Source organism: Chinchilla lanigera, unplaced genomic scaffold (genome assembly GCF_000276665.1).
Source record: "Chinchilla lanigera isolate Chin_1 unplaced genomic scaffold, ChiLan1.0 scaffold00038, whole genome shotgun sequence".
Classification (NCBI taxonomy): domain Eukaryota; kingdom Metazoa; phylum Chordata; class Mammalia; order Rodentia; family Chinchillidae; genus Chinchilla; species Chinchilla lanigera.
In genome coordinates, this window is record NW_004955439.1 from 8,854,559 (window position 1) to 8,872,968 (window position 18,410).

Here is an 18,410-nt window from a genome sequence, read left to right on the forward strand (position 1 = left end):
GCTGTGACCCTTTTTAGAACACTTCTCCATTCGCTTTTCTTGGGAGTAATATTTCCTTGTCCTCCTGAGTTTTAAAGTTCATAGAGAACCCATAATTTGAGGTTTGTAAAGTATTATTTTGCTAATGCCTTCTCAGGTTTTGTTTTTGTGACTTTTTTTTTCTTGTTCTAACATCCCTTTACAAGTCAGAAATAGATGGGAATGAAAAGACCAGTCCCAGAGTCCCTCCCTCTGCACTTTGTCACACAAGAAACGTTAAATATCCACTACATTTTGCTAATATGAACCTTTTTGTGTTGCCAACATTCAAAAGATAGCTCTACTCATAAACAGAAGAGACTATGTAAAGATTAGATTTACTGATCCAAAGCACCTTTGGGATACAAGTATCCCAAATAGAAAGAGTGACACTTTACCGTCATTTATCTCGGGCTTCAGAGCCTGACTTTTCTACTTACTAGTCAACCTTGGCCAAGTTAACATCTTATTTGTATTCTTAACATCTATGAGCTTCACTTTTCCTGCATGTTTATAAGGCAAAGGTAATGCTGCCCACATATTACTAACACGATGATTAAATTAGAAAATATAAGTGTGAATGCATTTTTGACACATAATAGAATAGCTATTACATTTTGTTATGGCCAAAGTACTAGTGCTTACCCATATCTGATATATATATATATATATATATATATATATATGAAAAATGAACATATCTTGAGTCCATAATGCTAAGTGAAATAAATCAGACAGAGAAGGTTAAATATCACAGGGCTAATTTATGCAAGATACTCAAAATATAAATAAAGAGCAGAAAGGAAGAAAGATGATAGGAAACAGGGAAATAGACTTTGTGGAGTTGGAAGGGGATCTGGGAATGGGAGGAGACAGGAGGGAGGAGGGGAAGTAAAAAGGATCAAGATGTGAGTTGCATATAGACCAGTACACCATGATGAATACATAACAATAGAAAATAGAAATACTAAAAGACAAAAGGCAACACATGCAAAGCAAGCAAACTATGGCACCAGAATGGAAAAAGAATTTTATTATTATTATTATTATTGCCATTATTATCACTTGTTAGTGGGGAATGAACGTAGAGTCTTCAAAGTGAGCTCCAGCTCCAGCTGCATTTTTATATTATTATTATTTTTGTTATTATTTTGAGACAGGGTCTCACTAACTTAGGTAGGCTGGGCTCCAACTTGCAGTGCTCCTGCCTCAAGCTCCCAGGGTACTGAGAGAAAAGGTGTGCACCCTAATAACAGCTGAAAAATTACTTCAGATCAGAAGTAAAATCAGAACAAAGATTATTGAAGAGACTCTTGACTTAAGAAGAACTCCTTGCTCTCTCTCCTCTTTTACAAATACACAACATTTTGCGCTCTGTGCTAGGATGGAGGCAGATACGACTCGCCAAGAACTTAGGCAGTTTCTGAAGACGTGATGAACATAAGAAAGGTATTCTAGCAAATTACTGTGTGAATGTGGGGTGAAAATGCCTGGCGTCCTCAGTTCTGCGCTCCTGTGAAGAAAGGTAATTCTCCTCATCTATTTTCGTCACGTATTGGGGGAAAGCAGTATGTATTTCACCTTAAGAATTAGGAAAAGTCCATTGAAAACTTTTTTTAAAGTGTAAGAGTAGGGTGAGAGAGGAGGACACTCGGAGGCGGTAGAGATTGTGAAACCACAAAGAAACAAGTGCGTTGCTTCCCTAACTCCGGACACACAGGAGCTTTTTTTTTTAAATAGTCGTATTATTTTCCCAAAACTTAATTTAAAAAAGGCGAAAGATTTATACAATCTGAAGAGAAACCGGAGTATCCAAAACTTAATTTTTAAAAAAATGTTCAGGTAAAAAGTTTTAGTATTTATAAGAACTAACTAAAAAAAAAAAAAAAGTAAAAAAGAACTAACTTTTTCATTCCAGAGGATAAATTAGAAGTAGTTTAATTGCGGGGAAGGTGATTGTAGGAGGGTAAATGAACGGATATAGGGTACCAATCGACTAGCTTACTGAAGAATGAATGTTCCAGGCCCCAGGCATAGGAATCTGTGTTCTCCCTCTCTGGATAAACTAACACAAAGTCACAGATCCTCAGGAGACAAGGCACAAGCCATCTCCGATGCCATCTTCCATCTTCCTGGGAGATCCAGTGAGGAAGAGAAAGAATGAAGGTGATGGTTTCTGAGTCTTCCAAGGAAGAGCAAGTCTTTCCGAGCCTGCTGCCTCCGGGAACCAGGACCCTTTCACTGCCGAGACGCAGCAGGAGGCGGAAGAAGAGCCTAAGAGAGCAGACTTTCCCGCCCTTTCTCGGGTGCTGGGGCCCAGGAAATGGGTCAGCGCTGGAGATTCCGTAAAAAATACTGTGTTTTTGTCAAGTTGCTCCCGTCAACTTACATTTAACTCCTTTTGGCATTAAACTCTTTGTATGGTTTGTTGAGCAAAGAAGTGATTTGTGATCCATGCCGATTTTTGTGTGGGCGATGAGGGGGGGTATGGAGCTCAGAAGCAGCCCATAAGATCACAGAAGGGCGTCTTCCTAGGAACTCATCCATACTGAGAATTCTAATGGTAAAATGAAGAGAATGCCAAATTTCCTGTTAGCAGTTACCTCCTGAGAAGATTCATGTGTTTTGAATGCTGAAAACACTTTTTAAGTAAAATTATTTCTAGTTAAATTTGTACCTCTGCTATTTATTTCTTCAGATTTTACCTCAAGTTTCCTGTGCAAAGGTGTCACTCTGGAGGTTTTGCCTGTGTAGCTATGCAGAGTCTCTGTCGTATGGATCACTTGGACTCTTTCATGGTATTTTTATTTATTTTATTTTATTTTATTTATTTTTTTTGAAACAGGGTCTCGCTGTGCAGTTCAGGCTGGACTTGAGCTCACTTTGTAGCCCAGGCTGGCCTCGAATTCATTACGGTCCTCCCGTCTCAGCCTCCCAAATGCTGGGGTTATAGGCATATGCCACCATACCTGGCTTGGTATTTTTATTTCTTGTTCCTAAGTTTTTCTGCCCTTTTCATAAGCCTGTAAACTTGTGAAGAATTCAAAATGTCAGTAATTTGCTGTTTTCTCTTCCTATTGTTCCTAATGTTCCCTTTCTTTCCTTCCTCTGGTTTTCCACCAGAGGGCGTAACAAACCCCGCTAATACACAGTTTGCAGCTATTTTCTTCAATACATGAATTGAAACTTTTTGAACTTGCTTGACATTGTTCTAATTTTATTACTATAAGTTATTATGTTTAAGAGTAAAGTATCTGAATCTAAATTCTGAGTTTAAGCCGTAGCTCTAATATTTATGAGCTCTATAGCCTTGGGAAATTCTTTGATTTTCTCTCTGATAGTGTGTTTTTCTTCCTTGTAAAATGAGAGTAGTAACACACCTTTTGGTGGCTGTGAGGATTAAATTAGTGTAGGCACACATGTAATGTACTTAGAACCATGACTGGTACTGTGTACAGAAAGCAGTATCTGAGTGCTGCTATGAAATTTTAATGAAAATGACTGTTCCGTATTGCCTATGTGCTATCTGGGAAACAGCAAAGACTAGAAAGCTACTAAAGAAAAGTAACTTTTACCACTTTGGAGTATCAGATATGTGCCAGAGCCTAAGTAGTGGTGATATTCCCACCCAATGGACATTTGAGGGAGAAGTGCGCTCCCTCTGGCTCACTGATGAACCATGCCTGGCTTATTGTAGGAGTTCCATACCTAAGTATCAAACTGGGCGTGGTGGCGTACGCCTGTAATCCTAGCACTGGGGAGGCTGGGGCAGGAGGATCATTGTGAGTTTGAGACCAGCCTGGGCTACAAAGTGAGCTCAAGACCAGCCTGAATTGCATAGCGAGACCCTGTTTCAAAAAGACAAAAAAAAACCCGAAAACAATATATCAGTTTTGAATGAATGAAACATGGTTTTTATTAGCCCATTGCTATAATTTGAATCTCACTGTCCCTTAGAGGCCCATGTGTTGAAGGCTTGACTCCCAGCCCATGGCGATACAGCGAGGCAGTAGAGCCTTTAGGAGGTGGAAAGGAAGCTGGGTGGTTGGCGCCGTGCCCTTGCATGGGACGCTGGAGCTCTTGTCTCTTCTCTGTTTTTGCTCCGTCGTCGTCATGAGGTGAAGCGGCTTCTTCCGCGCACTCTCACCGCGATGTGCTGTGCTTCCACAGGCTCGACGCAATAGACTGAAAGAACTTGGGCAGAAACCTCTGAAACAAAATAAACGTTTCCTCCTTTTTTTTGGTACCGGGAGTCCAACTCAGGGTCCGGTGCTTTCCAGGCAGGCGCTGTGCTGCTGAGCTACATCCCCAGCCACTTTCCTCCTTCGAAGTGGAGTCTCTTAGGTACTTTCTCGCAGGGACAGAAAGCTGGCTGACTCCATGTAGGTAGAAAACAGAGTCTCAGGGCATTGGTACAACTTGCTCGGGATCATACAAGTAAGTGGAATTTATCACGTCTTCGCCCAATGTCTGATTCTGAAAGCAGTCTCCTTTCTGAAGTTTTCTTGCCTTTAAAGAAGGGTAGAGAAAATGGAAGTAAATGGACTTTAGTTGCCTTTTATAACTAACCTGCCTGGCTGAGGTTTTTCTACTGTGCTATGGTGTTACATTTTCATGCTTTCATTGCTGAAACAAAATATCTGATGTACATAATTTAGAGGAGAAAAGGTTTATTTTGATTCATGCTTCCAGAGGTTTAAGCCCGTGGTCAGCTAGCTTCCAGGAGGAAACATCATGGTGGGAGAGGGTGGTGGAGGAAAGCTATGGTACATAGGACATGGAGAGGGTGAGAAAAAGCCAGAGAAAAGACACATGGTTCAAGGCTACACCCCCAGGAATTTACCTCCTCCCTAGACCCTGCATTCCAATTGCCAATTCTTTAGTGCCCTTGAAATCCAATCATTTTTTCTTTTTAAATCCAATCATTTCTCTAGGCACCTTTAAATGCAATCAGTTCACCCTCAAGATTAACTGTCACATGTTTGGAGGAAGAATGGAAGCCAGGTACCTCTCTCATGAGGACCCTCACTCTTTTCTTTGAGTGTATACTTTATGTTTGTTTTTTGTTTTGTTTTGTTTTGTTTTATTTTTGGTACCAGGAATCAAACACACAACTTCATGCTTGCTAGGTAGGCACTGTGCCACTGAGCTGTATCCCCAGCCCCTTCAGTGTATACTTTAAATGCTGTCTAGTGGATCTTTTTATGTCTCTTAGGACACTAAATGTTTTTTTTTCTGTGATGGAAGTCAGCGAACATGCAACCCTGTCCTCTGGATGGAGTAAGTCAAAGTTCCCCATCTCTGCTTTAAGAGACTTTTTTGGACCCTATCCAGTGACATTTTCTTTGTTAATCCAGGTCTAAGAATTAATAAGGCATTGGGATTACAAATTTGACTATGAAAGTAGGATGGTATATCAAACAGCAAAAGTTGTCTTTCTCCTTTAGGTCACTCAGAGTGAGGCTTTTGATCTCTGGCTAGATAGGGTCTGTTCCCCCACCTCAACCTGAAGCAGCCATAAGAAGACACCTTTGCTGCCTCTGCATCCCTTAAGAATCAGGGGCCAATGTGTCAGGGAGTGGGAATGATAAAAGAATAAAAGAAATAGATAGAAAGGAGACAGGAGAAATCATAATTCAAAAATTGTACTTTTCAGAAGACTGCAACTTCAGGTCACAAAATTAACCAAGGTTATCCATACCTGTACACTCTAGGTTTATTTATTCTTCTGTTATATCTTGTATGTCTCCACAAACTCTCATGCGCTTACAGGTGGGCCTTTGGAGGGGTAGCTGAATCATGGGTGTTTGATATTGGATTAGGGTGTTTGATAAATGGATTATTTCACTAATTAGATTGGGACAGCTATGGCTGTGGTTGAATGCATATATTTAAAATAGATGTCCCACCCTGGGTGTGGGTGTCACCAACCACTGGACTTGTAGCCTGGGTAGAATATAAGGGGAGAGTGGAAAACAGGGCTCCTTTTTTTCTGTTTACCCTGCCATGGACTGTTTCCCTTCTTCCATGCCCTTCTGCCCTGCTGTGCTGCCTTGGAGCCAACTGACTATGGACTGAAACCTTTCCAAACCGTGAGGTGAAATAAACCTTTCCTCCTTTAACTTGTGGGTATTGGGTATTTTTGTCCCAGCAACAAAGAAGTAACTAAGAAACCATGATACCCCCAGCCCCTTAAAGTTATTTTAAATGCATAAATTAGTTTAGTTTATAAGGTAAAGGATAAAACCTGAACTTAAGGAAACAGATTCAAAGTTTTCAAAGAATGTTTTTATGCAAAGTATCTTACTTAGATCAACCATCCTAAAAAAAAAAAAACTGAACAACAGAGCCATGCCTTTCTCCTGAAGAATGGGGCATTTTTCATCCTTAAAATGAGCCATTGTTTTTCTACCTGTGAATGAGCCTTCACTTATTTTCTGTAAACCAAATTCAAACTTTCTATAGATTCAGACATTCCACAGATTTCTGCACATAACTATTCCCAATTCTAGACTATAACACACCTCTCTCTTGAGGTCCCACCCTCTTTTTTTGAGTGTATATTTTAAATTCTGCCCAATAAATCTCTTTAATTTCTCACTAAGTACTTGTAAACCAAGACATTCCATTTAGTAAAACTTAATGAGAATTGTTTCCACTAGGATTTTAGATAGTGCTTAGCAAATTAACTAATTAACTTAAAGCATTACTTAATTACTCTCAAGCAAGTCTAACAAATATCCTTCACTCATATTTTCCTGAAGGCATTTTGCTACTTATTTTCCATAACCAACTGGAATAAGTAAAATATAACGAAAAATAACTGTAAAATCTGCTTAAATTTAAGTTTGTTTTGGAGGGTAGAATGGTTGGTTCACAGTTTAGGCTGGGTCTGAGTTTGCTGAGTGTGTGTGAGAGGAAACAGAAACAAGTATCCACAGCTGAAGTTTTCCAGTCCTTTGATATATAGTAAGAGACTGGTTGGATGGCACCTGAAGCTTGCTAGAAATGCAGTCTTGTCTTAGACCTATTGAATCAAAAAACAGCGTTTCCATAAGATCTCCAGGTGATTTCTGTGCATGTGACAGATTGAGAAGCTCTCTTCTGGCTAATATGGTTAATGGTGGAAAATAAATATCTTATTTCTATTTAACTAATCCCATCTTAGCACATTTCAAAAAGCAAAGAATTGGAGGAAAAATTATAGTAGGCATCATAAAACTTCACAATATTTTTCTTGTGAAGAGGGTGGAACTCTATGTGAGTGTGTTAAAACATGGAAACTACAAATAAAGTCTTCCTTTCAGGTAGGTGCAATTTAGAGCAGGTTCATCAAATTTTACAAAATGTTTTCTTGCATGGATTACTTGTATGAAAGGTTTGATTTCCTTTGATTTATGGGTTTGTATGGCTTGAAGTCATTTTATTGTCAAGGTCGTTCTTATGCTGTGTGCATGAATCATCAAAATGTGTTTCTTAAATCCAAGGTGGAGGGAGTAGCCAAGCCAGAATTTATGGAACTGTCATGTCTTTGACAGATGCCTCATGTTAGGTTACAAAATGTTCCTGCCTATGAAAAGGCAAAGAAATCTGCAATGATACATGGAACTATATAGTAAACATACTTCTGCCAGTATATCATACATATTTTTATACATGAATACATGTACAAAATACATTGGTGTATATATAATACATGTATACATCTGAAGACAATGTTTAATGGCATTTTATATGTATATATTTTATATATAAATTAAATGCAAATAATTTTCATAAAATAAAAAATATACTGTAATGTCTTTGCAATAGTTTAGAATCATCAGAATATAACTTGTTATATACATGGAAAAATAGATGTATGCCTTTGTAAATACACTTTTAAAATTTTGTAATGCAGTGTAATGGCACTGGAATATCTGGTAGGCTTTTCTTTTTTCTTTAACTATCTCTATATAGTCTGGTACTAGTAAAAATTATTATTAATTTAGGAACATTAATAATAATACAACAATTTCTTCTAATGACTTACAGATTTTCTTTCATTAAGTTGCCTATACTTTTTTTTGGCACTGGGAATCGAACTCAGGACCTTACAACTTGCCAGGCAAGTGTTTGTGCCACTGAGCTCTATCCCTGGCCCACACTTTCTTTTTAATCTGTGAAACTGAACTCTTTTTAAAATACAAAACTGATTACTGTGCTCTTTGACTTAGAATAACATCCTTAATTTAGAATATTTTGAATAAATTTATCTTTAAAATTACCTTTGCTTTGGTTGAAAATCAATTTATATCTCTATAAATTTGCACGCAATCATATATTTTATGTCCTTTGTTTTATCCTTACTTTAAAGTTTAATTGAAGAAAGTAGCAGCATTAGTTCATTCCTTGTGCACTTGAGAGCTCTTTTTCTTCTACAAAATAAGGGGAAGAAGCCTAATGACATCACTGGTGACTGTAATGTGTTCACCAGAACAATACTGTGCTTTAAGTTTTTATTTTATATTTACTTCAATCAAGTAAGGATTTCCTACTGCTCAGGACAGTTTTGTACTTGTTTATGAAAACAGCTATGCTCACTTGCTCTTCTCTTTGTTTAAATTATCATAGAGGAGTCTTCAGAGCTGCACTCTAGGCTCTGGTCATGTCTTAGTGATCACTGAAGCTACTTGATACAACTTCTATTTCAGAGAGGCCAGGTGGGTGGCTTTCAGACTGTCCCACCTCATTGTCCCCTGTGTTTGCCTTTGGTGAACTGGATGTCTGGGGTTGCATCTTATTCAAGTGTCTTCTCATTTTCTTTCCTTTTCTTAGTTTAACTCCTGGTTTGATGCTTATAATTGCCTACGGTGAGTTGCTTTATTGCTAGTGTTTAGAACCCTTAGGACATGACTACTTCTCTGAGATATCTTCCAGGTGTAGCTGGTTTTTGGGTTTTGAGTCTGTTACAAGGTGCTACCTCTTCAATTTGTTGGGGATGAGAAGTTGCTGCCTGTTTGGCCCAACCCATGGTTCTTTGACACTGTGCCACATTATCTTCTATGACCTTGAGTCAGTCTCAGTCTTGGAATATCAAGAAAAATAGCTCTTTTGTCACTTAGGTGAAAGTGGTACAATCAGCAAAAACAACAGCATCAAACACAGCCTAGAAAATGACAAACTGTGCTAATCATTAATTTGCCACCTTTAAGCATATGAACTAGATTTGTGGTTATATAACAAAATCTAAACCAAACCAGGAATTTATATGCAGTAAATACATCTTCAATATGTGAATTTACCCTCAGGGAAGAAAATTTTAAAGGGGCTAGGGAGAAAATAGGGAAGTAGAAGAAGAGGAAGAGATTAGAAGCAAGGCTGGAGGACAAAGGGCATCACAGAAACTTTGGGAAATTGGTGTAGAAGACAAGAGGGAAAGAGAGAAGGAAAAAATAAAAGGAAGCACAGGACAGAACAACAACCACAAAGAAGCTAGAAATCAGATTCACATTCATATTTAAAACAAGTTCAACAATGATGGAGAAAAACAAAAACAGAAACAAAACAAAACAACCAAAAAAAGAGAGTGAGAGAGGAAAAAAAGAAAAGAGTTCACTTCCAGGTTTGTTTCTGCTACCACTGGCAGGTAATGTGTGGAGAGAGAGTCCAGATTTGTGTTGATTTATCCTAGCAAGCCATCAGTAGTTTTATGGTGGGGTAGTGGATAATCTCAGCACACCTGCACCTTTATTTCCCCTGATGTTCAGCCTGGATTCTGGTCATGAGGCTGAGACCAGATCCATTGAGTGGGCAGGCAGCAACATACCTTCTGTGGGCTTGATGGGCCTAGCAGTTGTTCTGAGATCTGAACTCAGTTGGTCTCTATCCAAGATGGCTCCCAGCCAATCACTCTTTTCCATGGAATGACTGAGCCCTCAGCACCCACAGTTAGCTAGTGCAATCCTTTGCATCCACCACTCCCTTCCACTGCTGCTTCTCTCCACGGAGGCCTCTGGTGTTGCCGCAGTCACCATGTGTCTGCCTGTTTGAATTGCTCCTCTCACACAGTGAGTCCTGACTCAGGAAGAAGGCTCCATCAGCTACCTCCTTCTTCGTTGAAGTTTCTCTCTTCACTCTCCTCACGGGCTTCAACTCTTGCTTAGATCCATCTTGGGTCCAGGGGACCCAGTTCCCTCCTTTTTGTCTTCCTAGCATTGCTATATTCCAGTGTCCGGACCACAACTCTCAGAGAGGCTGTTTCTCTGCTGCTGACCACTCCACCATGTTCCTGGAAGTCTTCACTGAAGCTATTTGAAAATGAGGTCAAATTGAAATATTCCCTCAATAGCAGTAGTTTAAGACTGAGATGATTATCAATGGGAAAATATTTATGATGCATAATTCATGTTATATTTTACCATATTTCTGCTCTATTTTATTTGAAAATAGTTTGTTATGGAATTCATAGTCAAGATTTTAATCTCACAAGATTTAGTAAGATTTATTAATATCTACAAGAAAAGTGAATGCCAAATAAAAAAGGCACATATATTCCATGGAAATCTGTGAAGACTAATAACAAGAGTATTTCCAAGGAATTTCTGCTGACATATTTTTTTTATGATGCTCATATCAAGACAAGCAAAATGAGTATTTCCACTAACAGATAGAGGTTCTTAACTCCTATCAAATCCCCTTACCCCAGTATAGGAATGGTATTTTTAAAAAGATTGTGGAACAGAGGAACAAAAGTTCATGGAAAAATGGCTTAATCTTCAAGTAGATTTCAAATCACCAATAGCCTTGAGATTTAAATGCCCATTTCCTTTATCTATGACTGTACTGACCTTTATAGAGAATATTGGTTTCCTTGCTCTCTACTCCTGGAGCTACTGACTGCCATTTCAAATGAAGAAAGAAAAACATAAAAACTAAGACTATGTGTGATGTAAAAATGAGTCATAGGAATAAAATGGTAATGTATCTATCCCCAGATGACAGTTATATTTATGATAATCTATCTTTCATCACATAAGGGAATATGACATTTTATTGGTCTTTTCAAAATAGCATTTTCAACATACTTCAGAGATTTCATTAATGAAGAAATATTCTTTTTTTTTTATTTTAAAGATAAAAGGAGGGAAACATTAACAGACATACAACATTTTGCAACATATCACAAGCACAATGCAGACAATACAGAGTTACAAACAAAGTGGTAGGGAATTAACAATGGTGGTTGTATTACATATTGATATCTTCAAAGTGGCTTCTCATGAAAACAGATATAAACATGCAATACTGGTCAACCAAAGACTCATTGACAGTTTCTTTCAGCATAGAAATAGAAGACAGAAGAACAACCATGTTATCTATCCTGTATATACATACATACAAAATTTCTCCTTCTTTCCCTTCTCTTTTCCCACATCCCAGAAGCCCTTTACTCTAATGAAGAAATATTCTAACAATAAGAAAAACAGATACATGAAAGATAAATACAACACTTTAAGTGTGAATTTAGCATCTTGTAATTGGCTTTTCTTTTGATAATTCTCTTTGCATATTATATGTAAGCAGTATGTATCAATTTAGGGAAGCTAATTTCTCTTCTTTTTTTTTTGTACCAGGAATTGAACTCAGGACCTTGCACTTGTCAGGCAAGTGCTGTGGCACGGAGCTATATCCCTGAGAGGTTAATATCGATTTTTCATTTTCCCTGTAGTTAGCATTTTGTTCCAAATTTATTTTATTTTTTTAATTTTAAAGAGTAAAAGAAGTATAACATAATAATAGGGGGGACTTACCAAATTACAGACAAAATGGTAGGAAATTATCAATGGTTATTGTTTTACATATTGTTATCTACAAAATAGTTTCTCAGGAAAACAAATAGACAAATAATAGTGAGTTAGAGACAAAAGAGGTAGGAGATTATCAATAGTTGTTGTACTATTTATTTTTGTTTATTTATTATTTATTTTTTTTTGTTTTTCTCTGGTACTGGGAATCGAACTCATAACCTTGCGCTTGCCAGGCAGGCGCTTTTGCCGCTGAGCTAAATCCCCAGCCCCCCAAATTTATTTTATATTCAATGTTTTACTAACTGTTCTTTAAATTCATCTGGAATGCATATATTTAGTATAATCTTTTCTTCTATGACACAATGAAGTTAATAGCTTTCACACAGAAAAGCACTACTAGCTGGAAATAATTGATGATGTTGAAATATTCAGCATATTATTAAAAGTGACAGATTTATTCAGGCAGATTGAATAATGCAAGCATGAATGACGGCTGTGTTTATTCCTATGAGATAATGTAACTTTGAGTAATTTGGTCCTTAGTTACCATTAGAGCTGAAAGAGAAATAAAATCATTTAAAATTTTTAGAACAGTCTTTATAGCCTGATTTATCTCTTATGATTATAATACCAAACTCATGTCATTATTTTAATGTATCCATTGCCATACAATTAATTAAAGAATAAAAAATAATAAATAGACTAGACTGACCAAATATTATCCAAAAGCATTATGTATAACACAAGAACTTACAATTGTTTGCAAAATTATGATTTTACTCTTTTCTGAATTTTAAATATGTTTATATTTAAAGTGTGCATTTCAAATTATGAGAATCTAGTATATATTCACTGTATACATTTTGAAATTTCAAACGTTAAAATGAGTTTAAAACATTTAGACCATGAAAGACGATCATGTGTTTGTAAGAAGAGAGAGTATACAGAGATGGTTACTAGGATTATTATCAACTTCATGCAAATTAATGTTCTTCAAATATTTGGCTTTGAAATTTAGACTGCTAGAATAAATGCACAGAATGGACGTTGAAAAAATATAGTCTCAATACTAAAACATTTTAATCATCTTTCTTTGTTTATTTTAAAGAGAAAATAAAATTTCAAGACAAAGTAATAGGAGGGTAACAATGGTTAACATATATGTGTATTGTTATCTTTTAATTAGTTACTCACACAACCATGGTGAATTCCTATCATCTTGTCTAGTGAAACTCTGTATTGTCTCTAATTTTTTTTTGTTTTTTTTGTCTTTTTTTGAGACAGGGTCTCACTATGCACTTTAGGCTGGCCTTGAGCTCACTTTGTAGCCCAGGCTGGTCTCGAACTTGCAACAGTCTTCCTGCCTCAGCCTCCCGAGTGCTGGGATTACAGGCATGCGCCACCATGCCCGTCTGTCTCTAATATTTTTTAAATTATTATTTTCCTATTCTCTTTAATGTTTTGATCAATTTGCCATTCTTACATCTGGTAATCTGAACAACTTGGTTGAAGACAACAATATGTAATAAAACAACCACTGTTAATGCTTATCATTTGGTTTGAAACCCCTTATCATATTTAATGTTCTTGCTTTGTTTTGTTCGTATTTTGCTATTGTGCTTTTTTATTATTCTCTTTAAAAAAATTAGCTACTCACACTAGGGAGACAATATGATTTTTACACATGTGCATCTGGTTTATTTCACTTATGAGTAATGTCTTGAGTTGCATCCATTTATCTATAAAAGTCTCCCGTTTATCCTTATAAATGGAGTAGTACTCCATTTATAAAAAGACCACATCTTTTTTATCCATTCCTTGGTTAATGGGCATTTGGGTTGTTTCCAAAGTGGAGCTATTACAAACTGCACTGCTATAAATGTGGGTGCATATGTATTGCTGTGGTACGATATTTTTAATTCTTCTGGGAAGATACCCCACTGGATCAAATGGGACCTCCAATCCTAGTTTTTTGAGAAATCTCCACACTGATTGTCACAGTGGCTGCACCAGTGTAGACTCCTACCACCAGTGGAAAAGTGTTCCTTTTCCCCCACAGCCCCTCCAGCATTTGTTATTGTTTGATTTCTTGATAATAACTATTTTCCCCCAGGTGAGATGGAATCTCAGTGTTGTTTTAATTTGCAACTCTCGAATGACTAATGATGTTGAACTTTTTTTCATTTATGTATTTGCTGTTTGTATTTCTTCATGTGAGAAGTGTGTATTCACTGCAGATGTCCATTTTTGGATTGGGTCTTTAAATTTGGGTAGTCTGATTTTTTTAGTTCTTTATATGTTCCTGATAGTAATCCTTTGTCTGAGGAACAGCTGGTAAACATTTTTTACCACACTGTGGGTTGTCTCCTCACTCTTTTGGTGGTTTTTCTTGCTGTGTAAAAGCTTTTAATAAGATGAGATCCCAGGTGTTGATTCTTTGTGATAGTTCCTGTGTGATCAGGGTTTTATTCATAAAGTCTTTGCTTACACCAAAGTCCTTAAGAGTTTTACCTCTTTTACACTCCAGCATATTTAATGTTTCTTTTTTAATATTTAGATCTTTGATCCGTTTTGAATTTAGTTTAGTGCATGGTGAAAGGTATGGGTCCAATTTTAATCTTTGGCATGTGCAGAGTTAGTTTTTCCAGCACCATTTATTAAAGAGGCCATCTTCCAGTGAATGTGTTTGGCAGCTTTGCCAAAGATAAGGTGGCTGAGTATGTCTGGAGTTGTTTCTGCATCTTCTAATCTGTTCCATTGAACTTTGATTCTTTTATTTCCAGTACCACACTGTTTTTATCAGAGCAGCTTTATAGTATAATTTCAAGTCAGGGATTGTGATGCCCCTTGCCTTGCCTGTCTTGACCAGAATTGCCTTTGTTATTCTAGGTCTCTTCTGGTTCCAAATGAGTTCTAGGATTATTTTCACTAATCTGTGAGATATGTTATCGTAATTTTGGTGGGAATTGCATAACTGTATAACAGTTTTGGAAGTATGGCCATTTTCACTATACTGGTTCCTCCTACCCAAGAGCAAGTGATATCTTTCCATTTTCTGATATCCGCTTCAATTTCCTTTTTCAAAGTACTGTAGTTTTCAATGTACAGGTCTTTTAGATCCTTCAGTAGATTGATTCCTAGGTATTTCCCTTTTTTGGGTGCTATTGTGAAAAGTGTTGTTTTCCTAATTTCTCTGTCAATGAGTTTGTTATTGGTGTACAGCAAGGCTATTGATTTTTGAGTGTTAACTTTGTATCCAGCTATGCTACTGAATTTGCTTATTAAATCTAGCAGTTTTCCAGTGGAATTTTTGAGGTCTTCTATGTAGAGTATCATGTCTTCTTCAAATAATGATAATTTAACTTCTTCCTTTCCTTTCATCATTTCTTGTATTTCTTTCTCTTGTCCAATTGCTCTGGCTAAAGTTTCCAGGACTATACTGAATAGTAGTGGTGATAGTGGACATCCTTATTTTGTTCCTGATTTTAGAGAGAAAGTTTTCTGTTTTTCTCCATTTAGTATGATGTTGGCTGTTGGTTTGTCATAGATGGCTTTTGTCAGATTGAGATAAAGACCATTTATTCTGATTTTCTGTAGGGTTTTTATCATGAATGCATGCTGGACTTTGTCAAAAGCTTTTTCTGCAACTATTGAGTTGATCATATGATTTTTGTCCTTGACACATACAATATGGTGTATTATATATATTGATTTAAGTGTGTTGAACCACCCCTGCATCCCTGGGAGGAATCCTACTTGGTCATGATCTATAATCTACTTGATGGTTTGCTGCACTTTGTCTGCCAGTATCTTATTGAAGATTTGTGCATCTATGTTCATTAGGGAGATTGGCTTGTAATTCTTTTGCCTACTTGTGTCCTTCTCTGGTTTTGGTATCAAGATAATGCCTACTTTTAGGAAGGAATTTGGGAGTATTGTTTCCCTTTCAATTTCATTAAAGAGTTTGAGAAGTGGTGGTGTTAAATCTCCCCTAAATTGCTTATAGAATTTAGCAGTCAGTGAATCCATCAGGTCCTGGGTTTTTCTTTATTAGTAGGTTTCTAATTACATCTTCAATTTCATTAATATCAGTTTTCAGGATTTTTATGTCTTCTTGATTCAGCTTTGGTAATTCATATGCATCCAGGAATTTTGTCCACTGCTTCTGCATTTTCCATCTTATCAGAATGCAAGTTTTCAAAATACATACAGATGATCTGGATTTTTGCAGGGTCCATTGTGGTTTCACCCTTTTTATTCCTAATTGCATGGATGTGAGTCTTTTCTTTCCTTTTTTTATAAGGTTGGATAAAGGTTTACCAATTTTGTTTAATTTTTCAAAGAACCAACTCTTTGACTTATTGACTCTTTGCATTGTTTCTTAGTTTCCAGTGTGTTAACTTCTGCTCTGATCTTTATAACTTCTTCCCTTGTACCAGCTTTTGGCTCAGCCTGCTCTTCTTTTTCTGGAAGTTTGAGATTCACCATTAAGTTTTTTATTTGCACTTGATCTGTTTTCCTGATATGGGTATTCACTGCTATAAATTTCCCTTTTAGGACAGCTTTCATTGTATCCCATAAATTCTGGTATGTTGTATTGTCATCATTATTTAATTGTAGAAACTGTCTAACTTCTTCTTCAATTTTGTCTGTGACCCACTGGTTTTTCAGGAGGGTGCTATTTAATATTCATGTGTTTATGAAGTTCCTGTGGTTTCTTTTGCCATTGGTTTCCAATTTCATTGCACTATGGTCTGATAATATGCATGGGATTTCAATTTCTTTGCATTTACCTAAGCGTGTTCTGTGATATAGTATGTGTTCTATTTTGGAGAATGTCTGGTGTGCAGCTGAGAAGAAATGCGTACTCTGATGCTGTGGGGTGGAACACCCTGTAGACATCTACTAAGTTCATTTGTTCAAAAGTTTGGTTCACTTCTAATATATCATTGTTGTTTTTTTTTGTCTGGTTGGTCTGTCTTTTTGTGACAGTGGAGTACTGAGATCCTCCAATGCAATTGTATGAGTGCATATTTGATTTTTCATGCCCTTTAATGTTTGTTTTATATAGTTGGGTACATTGGTATTTATGGTATATATAACTTCCATGAGGCAGCAAAGCTACTTTCAGCTGAAGAGGGTGGTGGTTGTGATTGGCAGTTGGAGATACTCCATAGATGGTCTGTGTAAAGGCCCTCAATAGATGCCAGGTGCTCTTTTTTTTCTTTGTCTTTTTGAGACAGGGTCTCGCTATGCAGTTCAGGCTGGGCTTGAGCTCGCTTTGTAGTCCAGGATAGTCTCAAACTTGCAGAAATCCTCCTGCCTTACCCTCCCAAGTGCTGGGATTGCAAGCATGTGCCACCATACCCAGTTCAATGCCATATATTCTTGTCTTCCCCCCTTTATTTGAAACAGGGTCTCACTATGTAATCCAGGTTGGCCTTGAACTTGCGATATAGTCCAGAATTGCCTTAAACTCAAAATCCTCCTGCCTCAGCCTCCTGGATTCTTTGGTTGTAGGTGTGTGCCATCATACCCAAGAGGATTTCCTTTTTTATGGCTGAATAATATTCTGCACAATCCCATTTATATATCTGTAGCAGGCAAACTCATTGAAGCAGAGAATGCAATTGTGCTTGATGGCTGCAGGGTGGGGTGATGGGGAATTGTTAAATGAATGTAAAGTATGATTAATGCTATGTGAATAAGTTCTAGACCTCTACTGTACAACTACACTGGATAACACTGAGGCATCTGCACTTTACATTATTAAAAATATATATTTATATCCTTAGACAAACACTTATGTATTCTTACCCCAAAAAAGGTCAGGGTGACACAAGCAAACTTTGGGCAGTGTTGAATGTGCCTATTGCCTTGATGGTGATGATGGTGTCATGGGTGTTTGCGTCTGTCCAAAGTCATCATGTTGTGCTCATTAAGTACAAGTAGGTTTTTGTACATCAACTATACTTCAGTAAAGTCAGTTGAAAAGAGGGAGGGAAAGAGCAAAGGAGAGCAGGAAGAACCATGAGATCTTCTGACTGGGTCCTTCATTTGTGCCTGAGTGGCTGGATCCTGAACTTGACTGAACCTTTCCAAGTGTCCCTAATTCCCTGGCTCTGTTCTAGTTCGCCCCACATTGCTCAGATTCTATGTATAACAGTGGTGGTGTTGGGAATGACGATGGCTATAATAGCAATTATAATGTAAGCTAATTTATCAAATGCTGTCTTCGTCATTCATATCCCTTGCTTCATTGGCCATCTGTCCTTGAATGCATCTCTTGGTTTTGGGTCTGCTTTCTAGGCTTATGGCCTGACAGGGCCACTCTAGGGCAGACCCAAGTTATTGACGATGTCACAGGATACCCTAAGCAGTTTTTTTCCACCAAGTTTGTTTGCTTACTTTGGCTCAGTTTCAAGGACTTCTTAAAATTTTAAACACTTGAATTTTTTTATTGAGTGGAACTTGAGGTAGTCATTTCTGTAATCTCACAGTTGTTCAGGTTTATAAATGTCAAGAAACTGACATAGCATGAAAATTAAATTAAATAAATAAAGCTAGTGGTAATTCAGTGCCAATGCTCATTTTTTGTTTTTG